Below are 13073 nucleotides of genomic sequence, written 5' to 3'. Positions count from 1 at the left end.
CCACTTTGCAGTGCAACTACAAAGTTTTGACACCCAATCTCTTTATTTATATACACAATTCAACAGACAGTTCAGACAGGGTGTATGTGTGTGAGACTGAAAGGAGGCTGGTTCTCACGGAGATAACAATGATCTCACACACACACGGAGGAAGGCATAGTGCAGGTGCCTTGCAACACAAAGTTTTTACATGAGTGATAACAAGTTTTCATCCAACACTCAGCATATGCCACAGGTGCAGTGCTTGTTGAACTAAAGCAATGGTTGAGAACAGGGTTTAGGACAGCAGGACAGAAACCCATTAAGCATGAACAGGAAATGAGAAGGTTGGCTAAAGCATTGCTATTACCACAGGAGGTGGCAGTTATCAAGTGCAAAGGACATGACAGCAGCAATACCAGAGTAACACTGGGAAATCAGGCGGCAGATCAAGCAGCGAAGCAGTGTGCTGGGTATCAACCAAAAAATATATTGTTGTGTTCAGAGGTAGGGCGGACACCAGAGCCCACTCTGGAGGAAGTAGTGAAACTACAAAAGGGGGCCTCACCAGAAGAAAAGTCGATGTGGAAGGCGGGAGGAGGCAGTGAGGACCAAAATGGACTTTGGAGGAGTCCAGACGGACGTCCAATCCTGCCACCAGGGCTCACTACAGCATCCCTGGAGGAAGCCCATGGCATGGGGCATGTAGGGACCACACAAATGATAAAAAATGTCAAACACTGGTGGCATCCTTATATAAAACCAATAGCAGTGCATTGGATAAACTCATGTGAAATATGCAGACAGTTCAATGCCAAACCTACCTTGAAGCCAGCGCCAGGGAAATTCCCAGTGGATCCTATTGCAGGGAAAGAAATCATCATTGACCATACAGATATGACTGAGAGAGTGAATGGGTTCAGATATCTGCTAGTGTGTGTGGATGCTTTCACAGGTTGGCCAGAAGCCTGGGCCACAAAGAAAGAAGACAGCAAGTCTGTGGTAAAGTGTTTAATAAATCATTACATTCCCAGACATGGTTTTCCAGCCAAAATAAGATCAGACAATGGCACCCACTTCAAAAACGAGGAGCTCAGAGAAGTCGAGAAATTTTTGGGACTTAAACATTCCTTTGGGACAGTGTACCATCCACAGTCCCAGGGAAAGGTGGAAATAATGAAATGACCAAAATGAATTGGGTCACAGCCTTGCCGTTAGCCTTGATGTCTGTAAGAAGCTCCGTGAATCAGAGGCATGGTCTGACTCCACATGAACTGCAGACAGGGAGACCATTTCCAGGTCCCCAAACCAGGCTACCTTTTCTAAATGAATGTGAACAGTCTATGTCTCACCGTGATTATTACAGATCTCTCCACAGTCTTGTTGCAGCATTCTCTAAACAGGTCCCAGCAGAACCAGAGACCAGAAACGGCACCACCACCTCGGAAGCTCAGTGGGTCCTGCTGAAGGTGATCAAAAGGAAGTGGTCAGAACCCAGGTGGACCGGTCCATTCCAGGTCACAGAAAGAACCTCACATGCGGTGAGACTCAAGGGTAAAGGCGACACCTGGTACCACTGCAGTGTACAGCGACAGACGCTCCGCAGAGAACCCTCGCTGAGGTCCAGGAAAACTTAAGAGAAAACACCGGGAAGGAAGATCAGATTTCTCACCCCACTGAAGGGGTAGAATAATCCCCAGGGGTGAGAACGCAAGGCTCCAGGTCAGTCTACACCTGGGAGCTGAAGAGGAGAAAGAACATCAGGACAAGAGGCGGCAGTGACTGAGTTTCCCTTTCACTGAAAGTGGTAGAGTTTTCCCTCTCACTTGTAAAATACTGAATAAAAAAAAAAACTGAACTAAAACTTTTGTATCTCTATTAATTTCTTTTTTTACAAGTATCAAATATTATATTACTCACAAGTATTACCAGGAATAATCATGGGGAGCCAAAGGGTAGGACCAAAACCCTCTAAGGGTTGGGTCATGGGATGTTTGTGTGTCATATCTGTTGGACCACTTGTTGCTGAGTATTGGACTATCTGCACGTTGTTGGACATCACTGTGCCTCTCCAATGGCATCAGCCATTTTGTATCCAGGACAGCCCGCTCCTACATATCCCATCGAGCATTGTGACTGATATGACTGGGCGTCCCAAGTCTGACATCACAGGACGCTATATATGAAGGCGCCCATTTTGAACATATGCCTTCTGCTAGAGACCGGACTAGCGACTGAAGAGCGCCACTTCAAGAGAAGAGCTCTTTGCAGAGTTCATTCATTCTCTCTCGTTGGACAACGAACAATTCCTAACTGAGGTTTCTGGAATGAGAAGGCCAGAAATTTCACTTTGCCGATCGAAGACGTGAGTTTAACACGTAACACGTAACTGCGGAGTTTCAAGGAGACGCAACTTTCCCTCCTTGCTCGGTTCTAGTTGACTGCTGATGGTCAGATCCTATTTTTCCTTTTCGTCAAGAAGGCCAAAGGACGGGGACTGACCGCTTTCTTGGAGTTTAACTGCGGACGCGCAGCAACGCTCTCCAATCTCACTGCTGGCCAGCTGCCGCCAAATGTTTTATAACCCTTTGTGCTCAGGAGTTGGGGGAAGTTTTATGAGTCAGAATAACTGAGTTACAGTTGGAGTTGCACCCTCCACTCTCCACTCACCACCACGCCTCTTCGTCATATTCTCAATTTTGCCATAACTGCTGGTTGATTCAATACACACCCACTGCTGTTTTCTTTAGTTTTGCTTAGTTAGATGTGTTACCCTTGTTATGTAGAATTTTGCATGTTGAGTAGGTGAAGATTAATAAATATTCACATAGATAAAGAGAGAGCATTTTGTGTTCATTGTGTGCGAAAGTGATTCGTCAGTCAAGATAAGGTTAAAGTTCCACACGTTTCGGCAGAAACGGTCGATTAAACAGTGACATCTCCGGCAATAGTTATTAATTATTACGGAGTATTTAACGGTTGTAATTGTCAAAGGCGTTGAGCCACAATTACAACACCAGAAACATCTCTGGTTTCGATTCATAAATGAGGATTTTGGTTAAGAAATTGATTTTGTGAAATTATGATTTTTAATTATAATTATTGATCAAGATTAATCAATCAATAATCATAACCACCAACATATCTTTCTGCATTATTACAGTGATTTTGGGTTTGTTTTGTGAACTTCCATTCCAGACATGCTCTGACAGCCACCAAACTGAGCAAATGTTCAAACGCGCAATCAATAAGGGAAAAGCGGACTGGTGTATGGCTAAAAACGAGGGGATAGAGCTCAAGTATGTTTGTGGGGCCACCACCACCTTTTCTTTTGACCTCTGTCTGGTAGTGAATTGCGGGAATGGCGGAGCCGGGTGGGAAGGTTATGCCATTTATTTATGCATGGACGAAAAATGGTCTAAGTACTGTAAACAACGGAGGTACTCCATGCCCAGGCCCCTATCATGTGGCTCTTGGAGTGGGGTGACTAGTTGGATGGGCTCTGGATGGACTCCTGTAGAGTATTTTACTCTTGCAGTATGGCAGTCAGGAACAGACACATGGGGACCAATAAAAGTTAATTTTCAAACACCGTCTGTGCACCAGGACAACACAATTACCATCCCACCGACAGTTAGACCAAAAAATAAACCCCAGGTGATGGAACTTGATTATTCCACATTGAAACCTATAGAGGTAATCCAAATGGCCACAGGATATACCAAAGATAACCTTTGGCTTCAGTGGATAACACAAACAGCAAAAGAACAAAGCAAAGCTGAGTGTGTGGCCTGTGTCTCGGCCCGACCACATCTTATCACCGATCCTGCCTCTCTGTATCCAGAGGACACATGGGGTTACAATTGTATGATACAACTAACTAAGGAGGGCACACCAGCTAACTGCACCACACTAGCCAGCATTTTTCCTCCCATCCCCAATAACACCAAAACAGGACCATTTACCCCTCAAAGAAAGAATGGCACTTATACTTGTTTTAAGTTTACTGCTTAAAACCCTAAAATCAATGTGGGACAGATCCCCTTTGATTGGTGTAATAGGACCGCTTCAGGCGGGGGCATTGGACGTTGGGCAAGGTCAGGACTCTACTATTATTGCGGAGACCATAGACTGCTCACTAATATCCCACAAAAGACGGTAGGATTGTGTGCCATGGTTAGGCTACAGGCTCCACTGGTCCTGATAGGACCTAATCTAACATCTGCTACGACCACTCATGATAAGACCAGGGCGTTAACACGTAGAAGAAGAAGGCACGTCATGAAAAGGAGCGTAGGAACCTTTGACCTGAGTCAGGGCTCCCCCACTTACATTGATGCCATAGGAGTACCTCGGAATATAAAATTGCAGATCAAGTCTCAGCCGGTTTTGAAAATATCCCCATAATTGCAGCCTTTTTCCCGGTGACCCCAAATAATAATGTTGACTGCATCAACTACATCCATTATAATGTTTTACGTCTAGCTAACCTAACAAGGGATGCAGTAGAAGGTCTGTCTGAACAATTGGCACCAACCTCCCTCATGGCTGTGCAAAACCGAATGGCATTAGATATGTTGTTAGCAGAGAAAGGGGGCGTCTGTGCGATGTTTGGAGATGTGTGTTGCACTTTCATTCCTAACGTAGTGTTATCTCCCCCCCCCCCAGCCAAGGCAAACAGCATGAGCTGGGGTGGTTTGCATTTGCATGTGGCCTATGTTCCTACACTCACCTATTGGCATGAACTTTGACCAAATCATGACTGAAAGAACAAGATCCCAGATCTAAGCGGCTGAAATGAGCTTCCTCGGCAGGGTGGCCAGGCACTCCATTAGAGATCTAATTCAGTAGAAGATTCAATTCAGTTTTATTCAAATCAATTCAGTTTTATTTATATAGCGGCAATTCACAACACATGTTGTCTCAAGGCACTTCACAAAAGTCAGGTACATACATTCCAATTAGTCCTAACCATTGAACAGTGCAGCCGGATTCAGTTATTTATTCAAATTGGATAAAACGTTTTTCTATCCAAGGAAACCCAGCAGATTGCATTGAGTCAGAGACTTGTAGCATTCACTCCTCCTGGATGAGCATGTAGCAACAGTGGAGTCACTGGCATTGACTGTGAAGCAATCCCTCATACTGAGCATGCATGTAACGACAGTCCCGCTGTGCAGACGTCGAAACGACGTAACTTCCCAGTCATTTTGGCACCTCTAATTTGGGTCCCCTGAAGGTGGAGACTGTGACGCCAGACGTCTTTCTCCAATGTTTACCAAATGTCTAGTTTTTGACATCCTCCGCACCAATTGTAGTGCAAATGTGGTTGCTGTATACGTCTTTTCTATGTCAAATTTGAACTTATTTCAGACGGTGCGATGCTGCTTCTATGCTGTCCTTAATCACATTTCACCCATAGCTTTGATTATCCCATCAGCAGATACCTGGAAACACCTACTAAAGGTGTAAGGCGTTTCCAGTTCAAACCTGCTGCTGAGCCAAATAAAGCTAAGAAAATAGTACCCATTTGGTTTACAAATAAGTCATCACTCATTTAAAGTTATAATCTTTATTTTTTTACAGGTAACCTATTGGCTGCAAAACAAAAATATTTACACGGGTCTGTACCACACATCAAATATAAAAAAGAACATCCCTATGCAACCTTTTTGTAATTCGATTCACAGATGAATAAGTTTCATTTTAACACCGTTTTTACAACCAAAAAAGTATATCCAAGTAAAAATATAAAATTCCACAGCCCTAATCAGTCCTGAGTGATGGCTTTGTGTCCTCCACCTCCACTTCTTTGCAGTGCATGTTTGAGATGCTCTGCAGCATGTATCCTTATGATATGGTCTTCTGTGGTTGCTTCATCACCATTCATGATTCCATCTGCATTTGTAGAAATACAAATTAGTAATATGCAAAAGGTAATCTGGAAAATGCACAAAAATGTTGCTGTTGCCCCCCCTAGCAATACTGGATAAATACAAAACCATCTCTGCAAATGTTGAGATGACACTTGGCTTTTATATTTTATGTTTTGCCGATCAAGAATCTTTATTGTCATTATGTCACCATAATGAAACTGTTGTTGAGGCTCTATACATGGATTGCACAGACATAATTGAGAAGACGCTTACAAAATTTGAAGACACATATTAAATAATAAAAACACACTTAGAAAAAAAACAAACCTTCGGAAGGTAAACATTAGCACATTTGCATAATTTAAAATACTTGTTCATCTTGAACCACTATTCACACCTTCAGTTTAAAAACACATTTAGAATTATCCCCTGCACAATTCAAACATTTGCAAAATGTTCACACTTGTCTTTGCAAACACATCAGCTTTCCTTTTATTGCTTCATAAACCTTTGTCTTCTCCAAAGATCTCTTGCCTTGTTTCCCCTTCCCCTACATATTGAATTTAGCCATCAGTGCATTGGTGAAGAACCTGAAGAACAATAAACTAAAATTATAAATCGATATGAATATATGAAGGATAATATTATACATGCCAGAAAACCTCTATTATGGGAGAAATGGGACTAAAGCACACAAAATGTTGTGGTGGAGGGGAGGGTCTTGCTAATGGTTAGTCGGTTGGAGGGAATTGTGAGGATTGTGTGTATGTGTGTAGAGGCATGGGATACCTATCAAGAACTTTGTGGACACAGTCCTTTGTGTTCTTTCCTCCGATTCTGGCAGTTTGCAGCACCTGTTGGAATAAGTGCATGACACAGGTAAATGACACTCCCAAGAGAATCTAACTGTGTGAGTACTTTGTTATGCTATTTATTTCTTCTAGACTTCTAAAACTTACCAAGGCATCAAAGGCTTTTGGATTACAGAGACGTTCCTCCTCTCTCTCTAAATCCTGGATGGTTGCCATTCTCTCAATGTGTACGGTTGAAGAGATGGGTTGTGCTCGTTTATGCTGATCGCGAAGTTCCATCAGCAAGTTTAACACCTTTTTCTGGAACACTGAAATAAACACATTTGTTGATTATTATGGCTATTGCTACCTAATGTAACAAGTCTACCCAGCTGGTTAATCATTTTTGTAATCAGCTTCTGTATTTTTCATTAACGCAGCAGAGAAGATAGAACCCAGAGGCAATGGGAGTGCCCACCTTCCATTGCCTGATCTGAAGGAGTCATCGCGGTGCCTGGACCTGGAGGAGTCATCGCGGTGCCTGGACCTGGACCTAGAGGAGTCATCGCGGTGCCTGGACCTGGAGGAGTCATCGCGGTGCCTGGACCTGGACCTAGAGGAGTCATCGCGGTGCCTGGACCTGGACCTAGAGGAGTCATCGCGGTGCCTGGACCTGGACCTTGAGGAGTCATCACGGTGCCTGGACCTGGACCTAGAGGAGCCATCGCGGTGCCTGGACCTGGACCTAGAGGAGTCATCGCGGTGCCTGGACCTGGACCTAGAGGAGTCATCGCGGTGCCTGGACCTGGAGGGGTCATCGCGGTGCCTGGACCTGGACGAGTCATTGCAGTGCCTGGACCTGGAGGAGTCATCGCGGTGCCTGGACCTGGACCTAGAGGAGTCATCGCGGTGCCTGGACCTGGAGGAGTCATCGCGGTGCCTGGACCTGGACCTAGAGGAGTCATCGCGGTGCCTGGACCTGGACCTAGAGGAGTCATCGCGGTGCCTGGACCTGGACCTTGAGGAGTCATCACGGTGCCTGGACCTGGACCTAGAGGAGCCATCGCGGTGCCTGGACCTGGACCTAGAGGAGTCATCGCGGTGCCTGGACCTGGACCTAGAGGAGTCATCGCGGTGCCTGGACCTGGAGGGGTCATCGCGGTGCCTGGACCTGGACGAGTCATTGCAGTGCCTGGACCTGGAGGAGTCATCGCGGTGCTGGACGGTGCCTGGACCTGGACCTAGAGGAGTCATCGCGGTGCCTGGACCTGGACCTAGAGGAGTCATCGCGGTGCCTGGACCTGGACCTAGAGGAGTCATCGCGGTGCCTGGATCTGGAGGAGTCATTGCGGTGCCTGGACCTGGAGGAGTCATCGCGGTGCCTGGACCTGGAAAGAAATTTCTGAACGAATAGGCTGTTCCCAGAGTGCTGTATAAAGGCACCTCAGTGGGAAGTCTGTGGGAAGGAAAAAGTGTGGCAGAAAACGCTGCACAACGAGAAGAGGTGACCGGACCCTGAGGAAGAATGTGGAGAAGGGCCGATTCCAGACCTTGGGGGACCTTTGGAAGCAGTGGACTGAGTCTGGAGTAGAAACATCCAGAGCCACCGTGCACAGGCGTGTTCAGGAAATGGGCTGGCCACTTTTGAACCAGAAACAGCGGCAGAAGCGCCTGACCTGGGCTACAGAGAAGCAGCACTGGACTGTTGCTCAGTGGTCCAAAGTACTTTTTTCAGATTAAAGCAAATTCTGCATGTCATTCGGAAATCAAGGTGCCAAAGTCTGGAGGAAGACTGGGGAGAAGGAAATGCCAAAATGCCAGAAGTCCAGTGTCAAGTACCCACAGTCAGTGATGGTCTGGTTGCCGTGTCAGCTGCTGGTGTTGGTCCACTGTGTTTTATCAAGGGCAGGGTCAATGCAGCTAGCTATCAGGAGATTTTGGAGCACTTCATGCTTCCATCTGCTGAAAAGCTTTATGGAGATGAAGATTCCATTTTTCAGCACGACCTGGCACCTGCTCACAGTGCCAAAACCACTGGTAAATGGTTTACTGACCATGGTATCACTGTGCTCAATTGGCCTGCCAACTCTCCTGACCTGAACCCCATAGAGAATCTGTGGGATATTGTGAAGAGAATGTTGAGAGACTCAAGACCCAACACTCTGGATGAGCTAAAGGCCGCTATCGAAGCATCCTGGGCCTCCATAAGACCTCAGCAGTGCCACAGGCTGATTGCCTCCATGCCACGCCACATTGAAGCAGTCATTTCTGCAAAAGGATTCCCGACCAAGTATTGAGTGCATAAGTGTGCATGATTATTTGAAGGTTGACGTTTTTTGTATTAAAAACACCCAAAATGAGCTGTATGCCAAAATCATCCGTATTAAGACAATAAAAGACCTGAAATATTTCAGTTAGTGTGCAATGAATCTAAAATATATGAATGTTAAATTTTAATCATGACATTATGGAAAATAATTAACTTTATCACAATATGCTAATATTTTGAGAAGGACCTGTATAATTCCACGTGTTAAAATTCATAGTTTTGATGCCTTCAGTGTGAGGCTACAATATTCATAGTCATGAAAATAAAGAAAACTCTTTGAATGAGAAGGTGTGTCCAAACTTTTGGTCTGTAATGTATATATATACAGGGGTTGGACAATGAAACTGAAACACATGGTTTTAGACCACAATAATTTATTAGTATGGCGTAGGGCCTCCTTTTGTGGCCAATACAGCGTCAATTCGTCTTGGGAATGACATATACAGGTCCTTCTCAAAATATTAGCATATTGTCATAAAGTTAATTATTTTCCAGAATGTCATGATGAAAATTTAACATTCATATATTTTAGATTCATTGCACACTAATTGAAATATTTCAGGTCTTTTATTGTCTTAATACGGATGATTTTGGCATACAACTCATGAAAACCCAACATTCCTATCTAACAAAATTAGCATATTTCATCCGACCAATAAAAGAAAAGTGTTTTTAATACAAAAAACGTCAACCTTCAAATAATCATGTACAGTTATGCACTCAATACTTGGTCGGGAATCCTTTTGCAGAAATGACTGCTTCAATGCGGCGTGGCATGGAGGCAATCAGCCTGTGGCACTGCTGAGGTCTTATGGAGGCCCAGGATGCTTCGATAGCGGCCTTTAGATCATCCAGAGTGTTGGGTCTTGAGTCTCTCAACGTTCTCTTCACAATATCCCAAAGATTCTCTATGGGGTTCAGGTCAGGAGAGTTGGCAGGCCAATTGAGCACAGTGATACCATGGTCAGTAAAACATTTACCAGTGGTTTAGGCACTGTGAGCAGGTGCCAAGTCGTGCTGAAAAATGAAATCTTCATCTCCATAAAGCTTTTCAGCAGATGGAAGCATGAAGTGCTCCAAAATCTCCTGATAGCTAGCTGCATTGATGCTGCCCTTGATAAAACACAGTGGACCAACACCAGCAGCTGACACGGCACCCCAGACCATCACTGACTGTGGGTACTTGACACTGGACTTCTGGCCTTTGGCCTTTTGGCATTTCCTTCTCCCCAGTCTTCCTCCAGACTCTGGCACCTTGATTTCCGAATGACATGCAGAATTTGCTTTCATCCGAAAAAAGTACTTTGGACCACTGAGCAACAGTCCATTGCTGCTTCTCTGTAGCCCGGGTCAGGCGCTTCTGCCGCTGTTTCTGGTTCAAAAGTGGCTTGACCTGGGGATTGCGGCACCTGTAGCCCATTTCCTGCACACGCCTGTGCACGGTGGCTCTGGATGTTTCTACTCCAGACTCAGTCCACTGCTTCCGCAAGTCCCCCAAGGTCTGGAATCGGCCCTTCTCCACAATCTTCCTCAGGGTCCGGTCACCTCTTCTCGTTGTGCAGCGTTTTCTGCCACACTTTTTCCTTCCCACAGACTTCCCACTGAGGTGCCTTGATACAGCACTCTGGGAACAGCCTATTCGTTCAAAAATTTATTTCTGTGTCTTACCCTCTTGCTTGAGGGTGTCAATAGTGGCCTTCTGGACAGCATTGAGATTGGCAGTCTTACCCATGATTGGGGTTTTGAGTGATGAACCAGGCTGGGACTTTTAAAGGCCTCAGGAATCTTTTGCAGGTGTTTAGAGTTAACTCGTTGATTCAGATGATTAGGTTCATAGCTCGTTTAGAGACCCTTTTAATGATATGCTAATTTTGTGAGATAGGAATTTTGGGTTTTCATGAGCTGTATGCCAAAATCATCCGTATTAAGACAATAAAAGACCTGAAATATTTCAGTTAGTGTGCAATGAATCTAAAATATATGACTGTTAAATTTTCATCATGACATTATGGAAAATAATGAACTTTATCACAATATGCTAATATTTTGAGAAGGACCTGTACAAGTCCTGCACAGTGGTCAGAGGGATTTTAAGCCATTCTTCTTGCAGGATAGTGGTCAGGTCACTACATGATACTGGTGGAGGAAAACGTTTCCTGACTCGCTCCTCCAAAACACCCCAAAGTGGCCCAATAATATTTAGATCTGGTGACTGTGCAGGCCATGGGAGATGTTCAACTTCACTTTCATGTTCATCAAACCAATCTTTCACCAGTCTTGCTGTGTGTATTGGTGCATTGTCATCCTGATACACGGCACCGCCTTCAGGATACAATGTTTGAACCACTGGATGCTCATGGTCCTCAAGAATGGTTCGGTAGTCTTTGGCAGTGTTGCGCCCATCTAGCACAAGTATTCGGCCAAGGGAATGCCATGATATGGCAGCCCAAACCATCACTGATCCACCCCCATGCTTCACTCTGGGCATGCAACAGTGTGGGTGGTATGCTTCTTTGGGGCTTCTCCCCACCGTAACTCTCCCGGATGTGGGGAAAACAGTAAAGGTGGACTCATCAGAGAACAATACATGTTTCACATTGTCCACAGCCCAAGATTTGCGCTCCTTGCACCATTGAAACCGACGTTTGGCATTGGCATGAGTGACCAAAGGTTTGGGTATAGCAGCCCGGCCATGTATATTGACCCTGTGGAGCTCCCGACGGACAGTTCTGGTGGAAACCCGGAGAGATGAGGTGCACATTTAATTCTGCCGTGATTTGAGCAGCTGTGGTTTTATGTTTTTCTTGATACATCACAAAGACTTGCTGTCTTGGTCACAGATGCGCCAGCAAGACGTGCACCGACAATTTGTCCTCTTTTGAACTTTGGTATGTCACCCATAATGTTGTGTGCATTTCAATATTTTGAGCAAAACTGTGTTCCTACCCTGCTAATTGAACCTTCATATTCTGTTCTTACTGGTGCAATGTGCAATCAATGAAGACTGGCTACCAGGCTGGTCCAATTTAGCCATGAAACCTCCCACACTAAAATGACAGGTGTTTCAGTTTCATTGTCCAACCCCTGTAGCTTACCACTGTCGGTGTGGGAATGGGTGGACGATTGTAGTGTAAAGCGCTTTCGGGCCTCTGGGGACTTGATAAAGCGCTATATAAGTGTTTCAGTTTTATTGTCCAATATATATATATATATATATATATATATATATATATGTGTGTGTGTGTGTGTGTGTGTGTGTGTGTGTGGTGGCTTAGGTGGTAGGAGTTTGTCCTGTAACCGGTGGGTTACTTGGGCAAGACACTTGGGTCATAGAGCCTTTTGGCGCTGATTGTATGGCAGCCTCATTTCTTTCAGTCTGCACCTGGGCAGTTATGGCTATAATGCTCCGCGGTCTGCCTTAATACACCCCCAACATTATACACATATTAATCCTCATATTATAAACTCCTGTGCAAAGACACGCCTTTCACTTGGGGAGAACCCCAAGAGCATGCTTTCCATCTCTTGAAGCAGAAACTTGGTTCTGGTCCTTGTCCGGCCTACCCAGATAAGGACAAGGAGATCCACCTTGAAGTGAGCGTCTCTTCCCAGTGTCTAAGTGCTGCATTGAAGCAGAAATATGACCAAGACATGCGAGTTGTTGCATACGCAAGTCAACCTTTCAGTAACAAAGAGGTTAGGTTCTCAGACTGTGAAAGGGCTCTGCTTTCTACAGTCTGGGCAGTTGAACATTTCCAAAGATACATTGGGGGACAAAAAGTCATCATTGAGACGTGCCATCAACCGGTCACTTTCCTGAACAGTGAATGATTGAGAGAAGGAAGAGTGTCCAACAGTCACATTGCAACATGGACGATGTTATAATGTTTAGGTGAGGTATGGTCAGAATAATAAAATGGTCTTGGGGCAGGGGTTAGCAGAATGCCAACACTGTGAATGTGACACCTTAGCGACCACTGTCGACACACCAGCCACCCTCCAGTTATCTTTGTCAAGTCACCACTACTTCGATGAAAATGTGTGCGAAGGGCTCCCAAGAGCCTACATTGACGGGTGCGCCTTCCTTCATGAAGGTTG

The sequence above is a fragment of the Girardinichthys multiradiatus genome, chromosome 15 (assembly GCF_021462225.1).
Source record: "Girardinichthys multiradiatus isolate DD_20200921_A chromosome 15, DD_fGirMul_XY1, whole genome shotgun sequence".
Lineage (NCBI taxonomy): Eukaryota > Metazoa > Chordata > Actinopteri > Cyprinodontiformes > Goodeidae > Girardinichthys > Girardinichthys multiradiatus.
This window is presented reverse-complemented; position numbering follows the sequence as displayed.